This window comes from Octopus sinensis, linkage group LG27 (genome assembly GCF_006345805.1).
Source record: "Octopus sinensis linkage group LG27, ASM634580v1, whole genome shotgun sequence".
Taxonomy (NCBI): Eukaryota; Metazoa; Mollusca; class Cephalopoda; order Octopoda; family Octopodidae; genus Octopus; species Octopus sinensis.
Genome location: NC_043023.1, coordinates 12,963,236 through 12,976,530, shown reverse-complemented (window position 1 = coordinate 12,976,530; position 13,295 = coordinate 12,963,236). Strand labels below are relative to the sequence as shown.

At 38.2% G+C, this 13,295-nt stretch overlaps 1 long non-coding RNA gene and 1 pseudogene across 1 annotated transcript; one reads left to right on the top strand and one right to left on the bottom strand.

Annotated features, from left to right (window-relative positions):
- The window catches only part of LOC115225186, a 195,309-nt pseudogene extending 184,045 nt beyond the window's left edge, over positions 1 to 11,264 (top strand).
- LOC118768245 lies at positions 6,478 to 12,918 on the bottom strand. The gene is made up of 3 exons (XR_005004074.1): positions 12,908 to 12,918; positions 8,782 to 8,786; positions 6,478 to 6,598 (listed from the first exon to the last, which is right to left on the bottom strand). It is a non-coding gene; the product is annotated as an uncharacterized LOC118768245 (long non-coding RNA).
- Between the last annotated feature and the right edge of the window lie 377 nt (positions 12,919 to 13,295).

Here is a 13,295-nt window from a genome sequence, read left to right as displayed (position 1 = left end):
TCTTAATACTCGTATGTATATATATATGTATATATATATATATATATATATATATATATATATATGTGTGTGTGTGTGTGTGTGTATACAAATATATTTGCAGTGAATCTTGCACGCATGAAGTAGATTGGATCCATCCTTGCCAAAATTTTAATTAACCCTTCACCAAAATTTTCCCCACGGCAGAACAATAGAGAAATCTCTATACAGAATGTTGTAAAAGTTTCAATGCCTCAATGGATTCTAACCCCTGCAAACATAGACATTAAATGGATGACAGTGTTGATGTTGTAAGATTTGCAATGTTGAATTACTATGTCCTTTAATGATTCTCTTTATCTCACTGCTTCTTTTTTTTTCTATTTCAGAATATAACATCCTGTTGATATGAAAGAAATTGCTTCATTCAGATGTGCCTCTGATATTTTATCAGCTCCCATCAACCAAAGGAAGATGATATATTTATAAGGAGCATTCATCAATACATCAAACTCATCTTATAAAGGAAATCTGTGAAAAACAACAGCAAAATATTTCTTCTGGACGATGGAATTAACAGCAACAATTTGAAGTCTTTGCTGTCTGGAATATAGAGGAGATGATTGTTTTACAGGTTAATTAAGCTTGGATAACTTTACAAAGGGTTAGACAATTGTCACCTCTTGATTTAGATATTAAGCAAAGTCTCAGATGAAAGAAGCATAGCATTAAATTATTCTCTGCAAATAGCAACACAAATATATTCATAGAAATGAATTTTTTTCCTATTTCAGAATATCATACCATGTTGATTTAAAAGAAATTTCTTCATTAAGATGTGTGTCCGATGTTTTGATTGACTTTCATCAATTAAAGGAAGACCATATATTCATAAGGCACATTCATCAAAAGATCAGCTTCTTTATATAAATAAAATCTTCGCCGAACGATGGGGAAATATTTCTTCTGGATGATGGAATTAAGAGCAACATTTTTTTTGCCATCTGGAATGTAGAGATGATGATGACCCTACAGGTTAAGTTTGAGTAACTTTACAAAAGAGTTAACCAACTTATATCTTCTGTTTTAGATATTAAGCAAGATCACCAATGAAAGTAGCATAACATTTAATCATTCTCTGATGCATTTGAACACAAACATTCATAGAAATGAAACAGATACTAGCATTGTGATATGTATAACGAAATTATTCTCTCATAATGAATAATTCAACTAAAGCAAAAGTCTCTGATAAAAGAGAGAAGCCATATCAGTGTGATATCTGTGGTAACTCATTCTCTAAAAGTGGTAATCTAAGTAGGCACATACGTGTTCATACTGGAGACAAACCTTATAAGTGTGATATCTGTGGTAAATCATTCTCTCAAATTAGTCACTTGACTCAACACAAACGTGGTCATACAGGAAAGAAACCATATCAGTGTGATATCTGTGGTAAATCATTTTCTCGAAGAGCTGATTTAACTCAACACAAACGTACTCATACAGGAGAGAAACCATATCAGTGTGATATCTGTGGTAAATCATTCTCTCAAATTAGTTCCTTGACTCAACACAGACGTGTTCATACGGGAGAGAAACCATATCAGTGTGATATCTGTAGTAAATCATTTTCTTACAAAAGCTCTTTAACTCATCACAAATTTATTCATACTGGGGAAAAGCCGCATCAGTGTGACATCTGTGGTAAATCAATTTCTCGAAGTGCTGACTTACCTAAACACAAACGTACTCATACAGGAGAGAAACCATATCAATGTGATATCTGTGGTAAGTCATTCTCTCAAAGTTTTAATCTAAGAAGGCACAGACGTGTTCATACAGGAGAGAAACCATATCAGTGTGATATCTGTGGTAAATCATTTTCTGACAATAGCACTTTGACACATCACAAATTTATTCATACTGGGGAAAAGCCGCATCAGTGTGATATCTGTGTTAAATCATTCTCTCAAATTAGTCACTTGACTCAACACAAATGTGGTCATACAGGAGAGAAGCCATACCATTGTGATATCTGTGGTAAATCATTCTCTCAAATTAGTCGCTTGACTCAACACAAACGTGGTCATACAGAAGAGAAACCATATCAGTGTGATATCTGTGGTAAATCATTTTCTCGAAGAGCTGATTTAACTGAACACAAACGTACTCATACAGGAGAGAAACCATATCAGTGTGATATCTGTGGTAAATCATTCTCTACCAGTAGTAACTTAAATAAACACAAACGTACTCATACAGGAGAGAAACCTTATAAGTGTGATATCTGTGGTAAATCATTTTCTGAGAAAAGCTCTTTAACTCATCACTAATTTATTCATACTGGGGAAAAGCCGCATCAGTGTGATATCTGTGGTAAATCATTCTGTCAAATTAGTCACTTGACTCAACACAAACGTGGTCATACAGGAGAGAAACCGTATCAGTGTGATATCTGTGGTAAATCATTTTCTCGAAGTGCTGATTTAACTGAACACAAACGTACTCATACAGGAGAGAAACCATATCAGTGTGATATATGTGGTAAATCATTTTCTCGAAGTGCTGATTTAACTGAACACAAACGTACTCATACAGGAGAGAAACCATATCAGTGTGATATATGTGGTAAATCATTTCCTCAAAGAGCTGATTTACCTAGACACAAACGTGTTCATACAGGTGAAAAACCATATCATTGTGATATCTGTGGTAAATCATTCTCCAGAAGTAATCATTTGTCTGGTCACAGACATATTCATACTGGGGAAAAACCATATCATTGTGATATCTGTGGTAAATCATTCTCCAGAAGTAATCATTTGTCTGTTCACAAACGTATACATACTCGGGGAAAAAACCATATCACTGTGATATCTCTGGTAAGTCATTTTCTGATAATAGCAATTTAATCAGTCACAAACGTATTCATACAGGTGAAAAACCATAACGTTGTGATATTTGTGGTGAGTCATTCTCTCAAATACGCCAATTAAGTACACATCTGAGTATTCATACACAGGTGTAATCGTATCAATATCAAAATTTATTACAACCCGGCAGGACAAGTGAGACCACAACCCATGGCCTCTACCTGGGATGTAGCCAGTCCACTTATGCATACCTTATCTTCTTGTGACACAAAACTCTACTTGTGAAGACCTTTTGAGGCAAGTGAGAATCAGAATCAAAATCAAAATCAACCAACATCAATGGAAATTGCAGCTGTGATACCAGTGATGGTGGCATGTAAAATGCACCATCCGATCGTGGCCGTTGCCAGTCCCGCCTGGCCCCCGTGCCGGTGGAACGTAAAAAGCACTGTCCGACCGTAGCTGTTTGCCAGCCCCGTCTGGCACCTGTGTCCGGTGGCACGTAAAAAGCACCCACTACACTCACGGAGTGGTTGGCATTAGGAAGGGCATCCAGCCGTAGAAACATTGCTAGATCAGACTGGGCCAGGTGCAGCCTTCTGGCTTCCCAGACTCCAGTTGGACTGTCCAACCCATGCTAGCATGGAAAGCGGACGCTAAATGATGATGATGACAAGAATTATGAATATTTTGTCTGCTAAAAGACAGGGTTCATTCCTCTTCAAGCTTGACATTATCAACTTCAGTTTCTTGGATGTCAAGATGAAATTCATGAATCACAACTTCAATATCATTTCTATATCTAAATATATCAACACAGAGATGACTTTGGTTTCTGAAGAGGATTGTGCTGGATTGTTGAGGAATTTGTTATGAGAGAATAAAGGAATGGGAATAAGGAATAAAAGTTTTGACTGACATTGATTTTGTCTTTGTTGTGTTTTCATCATCATCATCCTTCTTCTTCTTCTTCTCCTCATCCTCCTTCTTTTTCTTTTTTTTCTTCTTCTTCTCCGTCTTCTCCTTCTCCTTCTTCTCCTCCTTCTTTTTCTTCTCCTCCACCTCCTTCTTCTTCTCCTACTCCTTCTTCTTCTTCTTCTTCAGTGTTCATTTCCTTTGCATGCCTGGGTGTGAAATTGTGACCTGAGCTGGCAAGCCAGAGTGCTGCTCCAAGTTCCACTCAGATTTTGCTTGCTTTCTTTGGCTGTATCCCCTTAAGACGTCCATTGCGGTGAAAAACATTCTGTGCCTTATGAATATGTCCCTCGTTTAAGAAACAGATAGGGTTTATTTACATTTGTGAAGAAAAAAAATATAGCCTTCCCCCCACCCTTAAACCTAAAACAGATTGAAATGCAATAGATCGATACTAGGGTCATAATTATGGGTGAAAATTTCAACAAATCAATGACGTCTATTGAGGTGAAAACATTCTGTGCCGTATGAATATGTCCCTCGTTTAAGAAACATATTGGGTTTATTTACATTTGTGAAGAAAAAAAAATACCCTCCCCCCACCCCTAACCCTAAAACAGATTGAAATGCAATAGATTGATACTAGGGTCATAATTATGGGTGAAAATTTCAACAAATCAATGACGTCTATTGAGGTGAAAACATTCTGTGCCGTATGAATATGTCCCTCGTTTAAGAAACATATTGGGTTTATTTACATTTGTGAAGAAAAAAGATAGCCTTCCCCCCACCGCTAACCCTAAAACAGATTGAAATGCAATAGATCGATACTAGGGTCATAATTATGGGTGACAATTTCATATGACACCGCAAGAAAAAACTGCCGTTCAAACCGAAAAGATCCGAATGTGTGAGTACACTTTATTGAAAGAATCTTGTAAAAATTTGAAAACCCTTGAAAGTGAAGTTCTTGACAGAAAGGGACAAAGAGGAAACTACAACGAATCCCACCAGTCAGTAGAGCCACCTATTGGAGAACTGAAGGAAGACAATCATGTAAAGGAAAATAACTTCTGCTACATTTCAACCCCGGTTCAACAATTAAATTATTAATTAAGGTGCTTAATTACTGATTCACTGACTCGTTGCTTATTTGTGAATACGGTATTTTGATAAAGATTTACTTTAAGGCTGTAAAGGTGATAATACTGCTACTACTAATAATAATAATAATAAGGTAAATAATAGAATTCTGTGAACCTCTCGATGTTACAGTAATTATTTTTCGAAGCGGGAAACTGACAACAATTAAGAAAATGTGTCGGTAGCTCGTTAAAAGCACCAACTGATCATAGCCGATGCCGGACTCCCCTGGCACCTGTGCAGGTGGCACATAAAAAGCACCCACTACACTTCACGAGTGGTTGGCGTTAGGAAGGGCATCCAGCTGTAGAAACACTGCCAGATCAAACAGAGACAACTTACAAATTACAATTTTCTCAAGAAAGCCAAGAGAAAAAAATGTTTTATGTTGACACATTCTCCCAGTAAACGAAATTTTAAAGTGTTTAGTTAACTAGAAATTGTGTTGAAAACTGCCGTTGAAAAGGAAAAGATCCCTCAACAAAGCTATTGACGAAAGAAATATTGTGAAGCATTTTGTCTGGCGTGCTAGTGAACCTGCCAGTAAATAATGGGATTATGTGAACCCTTCAATGTTAAAGTAATCATATAGAAGTGAAAACGGATCTTTTCGGTTTGAACGGCAGTTTTTTCTAGTGGTGCCATATGAAATTGTCACCCATAATGACGACCCTGGTATCGATCTATTGCATTTCAATCTGTTTTAGGGGAAGGGTATATTTTTTTTTTTCACAAATATAAATAAACCAAATCTGTTTCTTAAACGAGGGACATATTCATACGGCACAGAATGTTTTTTTTACCTCAATAAACGTCAGTGATTGGTTGAAACTGCAGAAATTGAAGAAAAAAAACAACAAATATCTTACAAACTGTTGAATTTTCTCAATAAAGCCAAGAGAAAAAGATGTTTTATAAACACAATCTACCAGTATACGAAGTTTAAAAGTGTTTAGTTACGGAGAAATTATTTAAAAAAACTGCCGGTCAAACCGAAAAGATCCCCAAAAGGTATCCAAGCATTGTTCTTTAGATGAGAGAGAAGTGTGAAGGAAGGACAATGATTGGACAGGAGAGAAAATGACGTCAGAAACGGATCGGAAGTGCAACGGCCTGACGTCACGTCAGGAAGATATAAGTCAAAGATGCCTTCTTTCTTTCGGTGTCTGCGACGGGGTCCAGTTCGTGCGCTGGAAACGGTCGTAGATTAGAATATGTGAGTGTATATATTCTATATTACCTCGAAGGTAAAATCGTTGACAGAATGGGACAAAGAAGACACCGGAACGAAACGAACCAGTCATAGAAAATTGAAGAACTATAACCATATGAAGGGATATAACTTTCCTTAATTAATTAATTAAGGTGCTTAATTAACGATCACTGACTCGTTGTTTGTATCTGAATACGGTAAGTTGATAAAGATTTATTTTAAGGCTGTAATGATGATGATAATACCAATAATGATAAGGTACTACTAGCGTACAGTGATCCCGGTGCGAGCACTCGTGTATCCGAGCTTGCTAGTCGTAAGTAGTCGATCCTACAACTTTTAAAACTAAGTAAATACATTATTTTTGTAAACAAACTAAGGTTAGGGTTAAAAAGTAGTAGGATCGACAACATACGACTAGCTAGCACGGATGTGCGAGTGCGCGCACCGAGACCAGTGTTCGCTAGTAGTACTGCGCACCTCTCCAAGATAATGACGCTTACTTGTGAGAAAAAGTTAGGAAATGGGAAATATATCCAGAATACATAAAGTATGGAGAAAATTAGAAAGATTAATCTATTTTTTAAATATTTTATACTAAAAAATAAAATACGTAGAACGGGCACTCGCGAATATAAACAAACTTATAAGGGTACTATTTAAGAAGAGAGGTCCCGGTGGGCGCGCTAGCTAGTCGGGACTAGTCGATCTTTATTTTGTGTTTTATTTACTTTGCTAGGTAGTCGTTGTAGGATCGACTAGTCACGACTAACTAGCGCGAGTGCGCTCACCGGGACCACTCTTTTTAAATACTACCAGAGAAAATTAGAACGATTAATCTATTTTTTAAACTATTTTATACTAAAAAATAAAATACGCAGAACGGGCACTCGCGAATATAAACAAACATGTATGTACGTATGTATTTATGCATATATATGTATTATTATGTATACATATATGTGTGTGTGTGTAAGGGCGAAAGAAATTACACACATGCATATATATATACATATATACGACAGGCTTCTTTCAATTTCCGTCTACCAAATCCACTCACAAGGCTTTGGTCGGCATGAGGCTATAGTAGAAAATACTTACCAAATGTGACACGCAGTGGGACTGAACCTAGAACCATGTGGTTGGTAAGCAAGCTACTTACCACACAGCCACTCCTGCGCCTATATGTATATTGTGATTACATTTTCTTTTGAGTTGTCATATTTTGTCCCACAGTTTCTGGGTAATCGGTAGCTATCTTATTTCTGGTGCCACTACAATCTTTCTATTTTCATGCCCTGCACTGAAGTGGAAGCCTTGTAGTGATGCCTTGTCCCAGATGCCATTTTAGGATTTTCATCCACGCATGTGCAGGGAAGCCCCTTATGCGCATGTGCAGTCAACAGCATCAGCTAGGCTTGACCGCTGTCCTCGCTCTCTCTCTTCGCCCCTGCTTCCAACCAAGCCGGGCGCAACTTGACCAGCTCCGTGTGGCTGGAATTCTGAAGGCGATCCATGACATCAGCGAATCTGAGAAGTATGCCTTCACAATCGTGATGAAACTGTCTCTGCTGCTTCCGCACCAAGGCGACCTAGCTGCTGATTGTCCAGAGATGTAACACTTGTACAGACAGAAAAATAAATATTGTTATTTGTTCAGAGATCCTTGTTCTCTTGATTTTTTAATGGCTTTGCGGGGTGACTGGGGAAATGTAAAGATGTGCACGACCGCCCTTGGACAGTTTTGAATGATATAGAAAGTGCGAGCCCTCTGATGTAATTCAGCCTAAGGAGACATCTACAGCTGGCTACACGACATGATCTGTTTATATTCACGAGTGCCCGTTCTCCATATTTTATTTGTTAGTATAAAATACTTTTAAAAATGGAAGACTTAGCAACACCAGTGAGAACAGTCAAAATCAAAATCAAAGCAAATCAATTCATATATCAGAAAGCAGAACCAAATTGAGGTCGATCAACATCAGTGGGAATTGCAGCTGTGGTTAAGCGAACCATCCGATCGTGGTCGTTTCCGGCGCCGCACCGTCAAGCCTCCGTGTCGGTGGCACGTAAAACCACCACCCGTTCGTGTCCGTTGCCAGCCTCACCTGGCCCCCGTGTGCCAGCTCTGCATGGTCCCCGTGTCGGTGGGAGGTAAATGCACCACCCGTTCGCGTCCGTTACCAGCCTCGTCTGGCCCCGTGCCGGTGACACGTAAAAGCACCACCCGCTTGTGTCCGTTGCCAGCCTCACCTGGCCCTCGTGCCGGTGACAGGTAAAAGATCCATCTGTTCGTGGCCGTGTGCCAGCTCTGCCTGGTTCCCGTGTCGGTGGCACGTAAATGCACCACCCGTTCGTGTCCGTTAGCAGCCTCGCCTGGACACCATGCCGCTGACACGTAAAAGCACCATCCGTTCGTGGCCGTTTGCCAGCTCTGTCTGGCCCCCGTATCGGTGGCACGTAAAAGCACCATCCGTTTGTGACCGTTTGCCAGCAATGTCTGGCACCTGTGCGGGTGGCGCGTAAAAAGCACCCACTACACTCACGGAGTGGTTGGCATTAGGAAGGGCATCCAGCCGTAGAAACACTGCCAGATCTGACTGGGCTTGATGAAGCCTTCTAGCTTCACAGACCCCAGTTGAACCGTCCAACCCATGCTAGCATGGAAAGCGGACGCTAAATGATGATGATGATGAATCTTCCTAATTTTCTGCAGATTTAAGAATTATCTTTTAAATCTGTAGGTCAAAAGGTAAAAATCCCAGCGCTTCTCTATTTCCTTTCGTAATTGTGCATTATGTTGGGAGCGGGGCCATCTTTCCCTCCCCGTTGTCATTGGAAGAATTAATCAACCTTCGAATATCGAACACACAACACTACATTCCATCCACTGACGGTTCTCTCAAAGTAGCAACTTAATTATGCATGAGAGAAAATAGATCACTGTGATCATCATCATCATCGTTTAGCGTCCGATTTCCATTCTAGCATGGGTTGCACGATCTGATTGAGGACTGGCGAACCAGGAGGCAGTACCAGGCTCCAATCTGATCTGGCAGAGTTTCTACAGCTGGATGCCCTTCCTAACACCAACCAGCTGTAGAAACTCCATCATATCAGATTGGAGCCTGGTGCAGCCGCCTGGTTCGCCAACTGTTCTCTGGGAATAATGGGGATCTTTTCGGTTTGAACGGCAGGTTTTCAAATTTCTAGGTAACTAAAAAAATTTTAAACTTCGTATACAGATAGAATGTATTTATAAAGCATCTTTTTCCTTGGCTTTATTGAGAAAATTCTGTACTTTGTAACATATTTGTTGTTTTTTTTCTACAATTTCAACCAATCAATGACTCTATTGAGGTAAAAAAAAACATTATGTGCCTCGTTTAAGAAACAGATTGGGATTATTTACATTTAGGAAGAAAAAAAGATACCCTTTCCCCACCCCTAACCCTAACACAGATTGAAATGCAATTGATCGATACAAGGGTCATATTTATGGGTGACAATTTCATATGACACCGCTACAAAAAACTGCCGGTCAAACCGAAAAGATCCTTTTTTTTTACACAAAGTAAATAATAAGGCGATGCTTCGATATATAAGTACACACGTGACTTTGTTTACATTTGTGAAGATAACAGAAAGCCTTTTCTCCCCACTCCTAACCCTAACACGTGGACATTCTTTTCAAAAACTGCCGTTCAAACCGAAAAGATCCCAAATATCTTACAAACTATAGAATTTTCTCAATAAAGCCAAGAGAAACAGATGTTTTATAAACACAATCTACCAGTATACGAAGTTTAAAAGTGCTTAGTTACGTGGAAATTATTTTCAAAAATCTCTGATAAAAGAGAAATGCCATATCACTGTGATATCTGTGGTAAGTCATTCTCTCAAAGTTGTAATCTAAGAAGGCACAGACGTGTTCATACTGGAGAAAAACCATATCAGTGTGATATCTGTGGTAAATCATTTTCTGAAAACAGCACTTTAACTCGTCACAAATTTATTCATACTGGGGAAAAGCCGCATCAGTGTGATATCTGTGGTAAATCATTTTCTCAAAGTGCTTACTTACCTAAACACAAACGTACTCATACAGGAGAGAAACCATATCAGTGTGATATCTGTGGTAAATCATTCTCTACCAGCGGTGACTTAAATAAACACAAACGTACACATACCGGAGAGAAGCCATACCATTGTGATATCTGTGGTAAATCATTTTCTCACCTTTCTTCTTTAAAAGAGCACAAACGTATTCATACAGGTGAGAAGCCATTTCATTGTGATATCTGTGGTAAATCATTCTCTCACAGTAGTGACTTGCCTAAACATAAACGTATTCATACTGGGGAAAAACCATATCATTGTGATATTTGTGGTGAGTCATTCTCTGAAATTGGCACTTTAACCGGACACCTACGTATTCATACAGGAGAGAAGCCATATCAGTGTGATATCTGTGGTAAATCATTCTCTACCAGTGGTGACTTAAATAAACACAAACGTACACATACAGGAGAAAAGCCATATCATTGTGATATATGTGGTAAATCATTTTCTCAGCCTTCTTCTTTAAAAGAGCACAAACGTATTCATACAGGAGAAAAGCCATATCAGTGTGATATCTGTGGTAAATCATTTTCTCGAAGTGCTGAATTACCTAAACACAAACGTACTCATACAGGAGAGAAACCATATCAGTGTGATATCTGTGGTAAATCATTTTCTCAAAGAGCTGATTTACCTAGACACAAACGTACTCATACAGGAGAGAAACCATATCAGTGTGATATCTGTGGTAAGTCATTTTCTCGAAGTGCTGATTTACCTAAACACAAACGTACTCATACAGGAGAGAAACCATATCAGTGTGATATCTGTGGTAAATCATTTTCTGAAAATAGCAATTTAACTCGTCACAAATTTATTCATACTGAGGAAAAGCCATACCATTGTGATATCTGTGGTGAATCGTTTTCTAGAAGTAACAATTTAACTGATCACAAACTTATTCATACAGGAGAGAAGCCTGTATATCCAGAAATATATCCATTGTGATATCTGTGGTAAATCATTCAGTAGAAATAATAATTTGACTAGTCATATACGTATTCATACTGGGGAAAAACCATATCAATGTGATATCTGTGGTGAATCATTCTCTGAAAATAGCCCTTTAACCAGACACCTACGTATTCATACTGGGGAAAAACCATATGAGTGTGATATCTGTGGTAAATCATTTTCCCAGCATTATACATTAAAGGAGCACAAACGTATTCATACAGGTGAAAAACCATATCGTTGTGATATCTGTGGTAAATCATTCTCCAGAAGTAATCATTTGTCTGTTCACAGACGTATTCATACAGCTGAAAAACCATATCATTGTGATATCTGTGGTAAATCATTCTCTCACGGTAGTGACCTGCCTAATCACAAACGTATTCATACAGGTGACAGACCATATCATTGTGATATCTGTGGTGAGTCATTCTCTCAAAAACGCCAATTAAGTACACATCTGAGTATTCATACACAGGTGTAATCGTATCAATATCAAAATTTATTACAACCCGGCAGGACAAGTGAGACCACAACCCAATCGTTGACAGAATGGGACAAAGAAGGCACCGGAACGAAACGAACCAGTCATAGAAAATTGAAGAACTATAACCATATAAAGGGATATAACTTTCCTAAATTAATTAATTAAGGTGCTTAATTAACGATCGCTGACTCGTTGTTTGTATCTGAATACGGTAAGTTGACAAACATTTATTTTAAGGCTGTAATGATGATGATAATACCAATAATGATAAGGTAGTACTAGCGAACAGTGGTCCCGGTGCGAGCACTCGCGTTAGCTAGTCGTAAATAGTCGATCCTACAATTTTTTAAACTAAGTAAATACATTATTTTTGTAAACAAACTAAGGTTAGGGTTAAAAAGTCGTAGGATCGACTACTTACGACTAGCTAGCACGGATGCGTGAGTGCGCGCACCGGGACCACTGTTCGCTAGTAGTACCGCGCACCTCTCCAAGATAATGACGCTTACTTGTGAGAAAAAGTTAGGAAATGGGAAATATATCCAGAATACATAAAGTATGGAGGAAATTAGAAAGATTAATCTATTTTTTAAATATTTTATACTAAAAAATAAAATACGGAGAACGGGCACTCGCAAATATAGACAAACATACAAGGGTGTAGGATTTAGCAGTTCCTTCTCTAAGCTTGGATTCGAAATCGAATCCAAGAATCATCGGTCGTCAAATACCAATGCATGTATAGTCGCGAAATTAAGAATCCCTTTGTTCTGACAAAAACTGATTGATCATCTCCCTTTGACCTCCGACCTGAGCAATGTCAGGACAAAGGGATTCTTAATTTCGCGCCTATACATGCATCGGTGTTTGATGACCGATGATTCTTGGACTCGATTTCGAATCCAAGCTTAGGGAAGGAAGTGCTAACTCTTACAACGGTACTATTTAAGAAGAGAGGTCCCGGTGCGCAATTCTGCAGTAGCTAGTCGTGACTAATCGATCCTTACTTTGTACTTTTGTTTTATTTACTTTGTTTTAAAAAATTATTTTCTTTGTTTAAAAAAATTAGCGTAACTTCGGTATAGGTACCGGAGGTACCAGATACATTTCAAGAAAGTGTCTTTCTTTCTTATATATGGGTTTCGGTTAATGTTTGTGTTAGGGGTGGGAGAAAAGGGTTTCTGTTATCTTCAAAATGTAAACAAAGCCACTCACGGTACTTATATCGAAGGATCGCCAAAAAATTATTTATTTTGTGTTTTATTTACTTTGCTAGGTAGTCGTTGTAGGATCGACTAGTCACGACTAACTAGCGCGAGTGCGCTCACCGGGACCACTCTTTTTAAATAGTACCAGAGAAAATTAGAACGATTAATCTATTTTTTTTAGTTATTTTATACTAAAAAATAAAATATGCAGAACGGGCACTCGCGAATATAAACAAACATGTATGTACGTATACGTATGTATTTATGCATATATATGTATTATTATGTATACATATATGTGTGTGTGTAAGGGTGAAAGAAATTGAATATTAATTAATAACATCAATTTCGTATGGAGTTTGGCGTTTGGTTCAGCAAATTATGTTTTTGATATA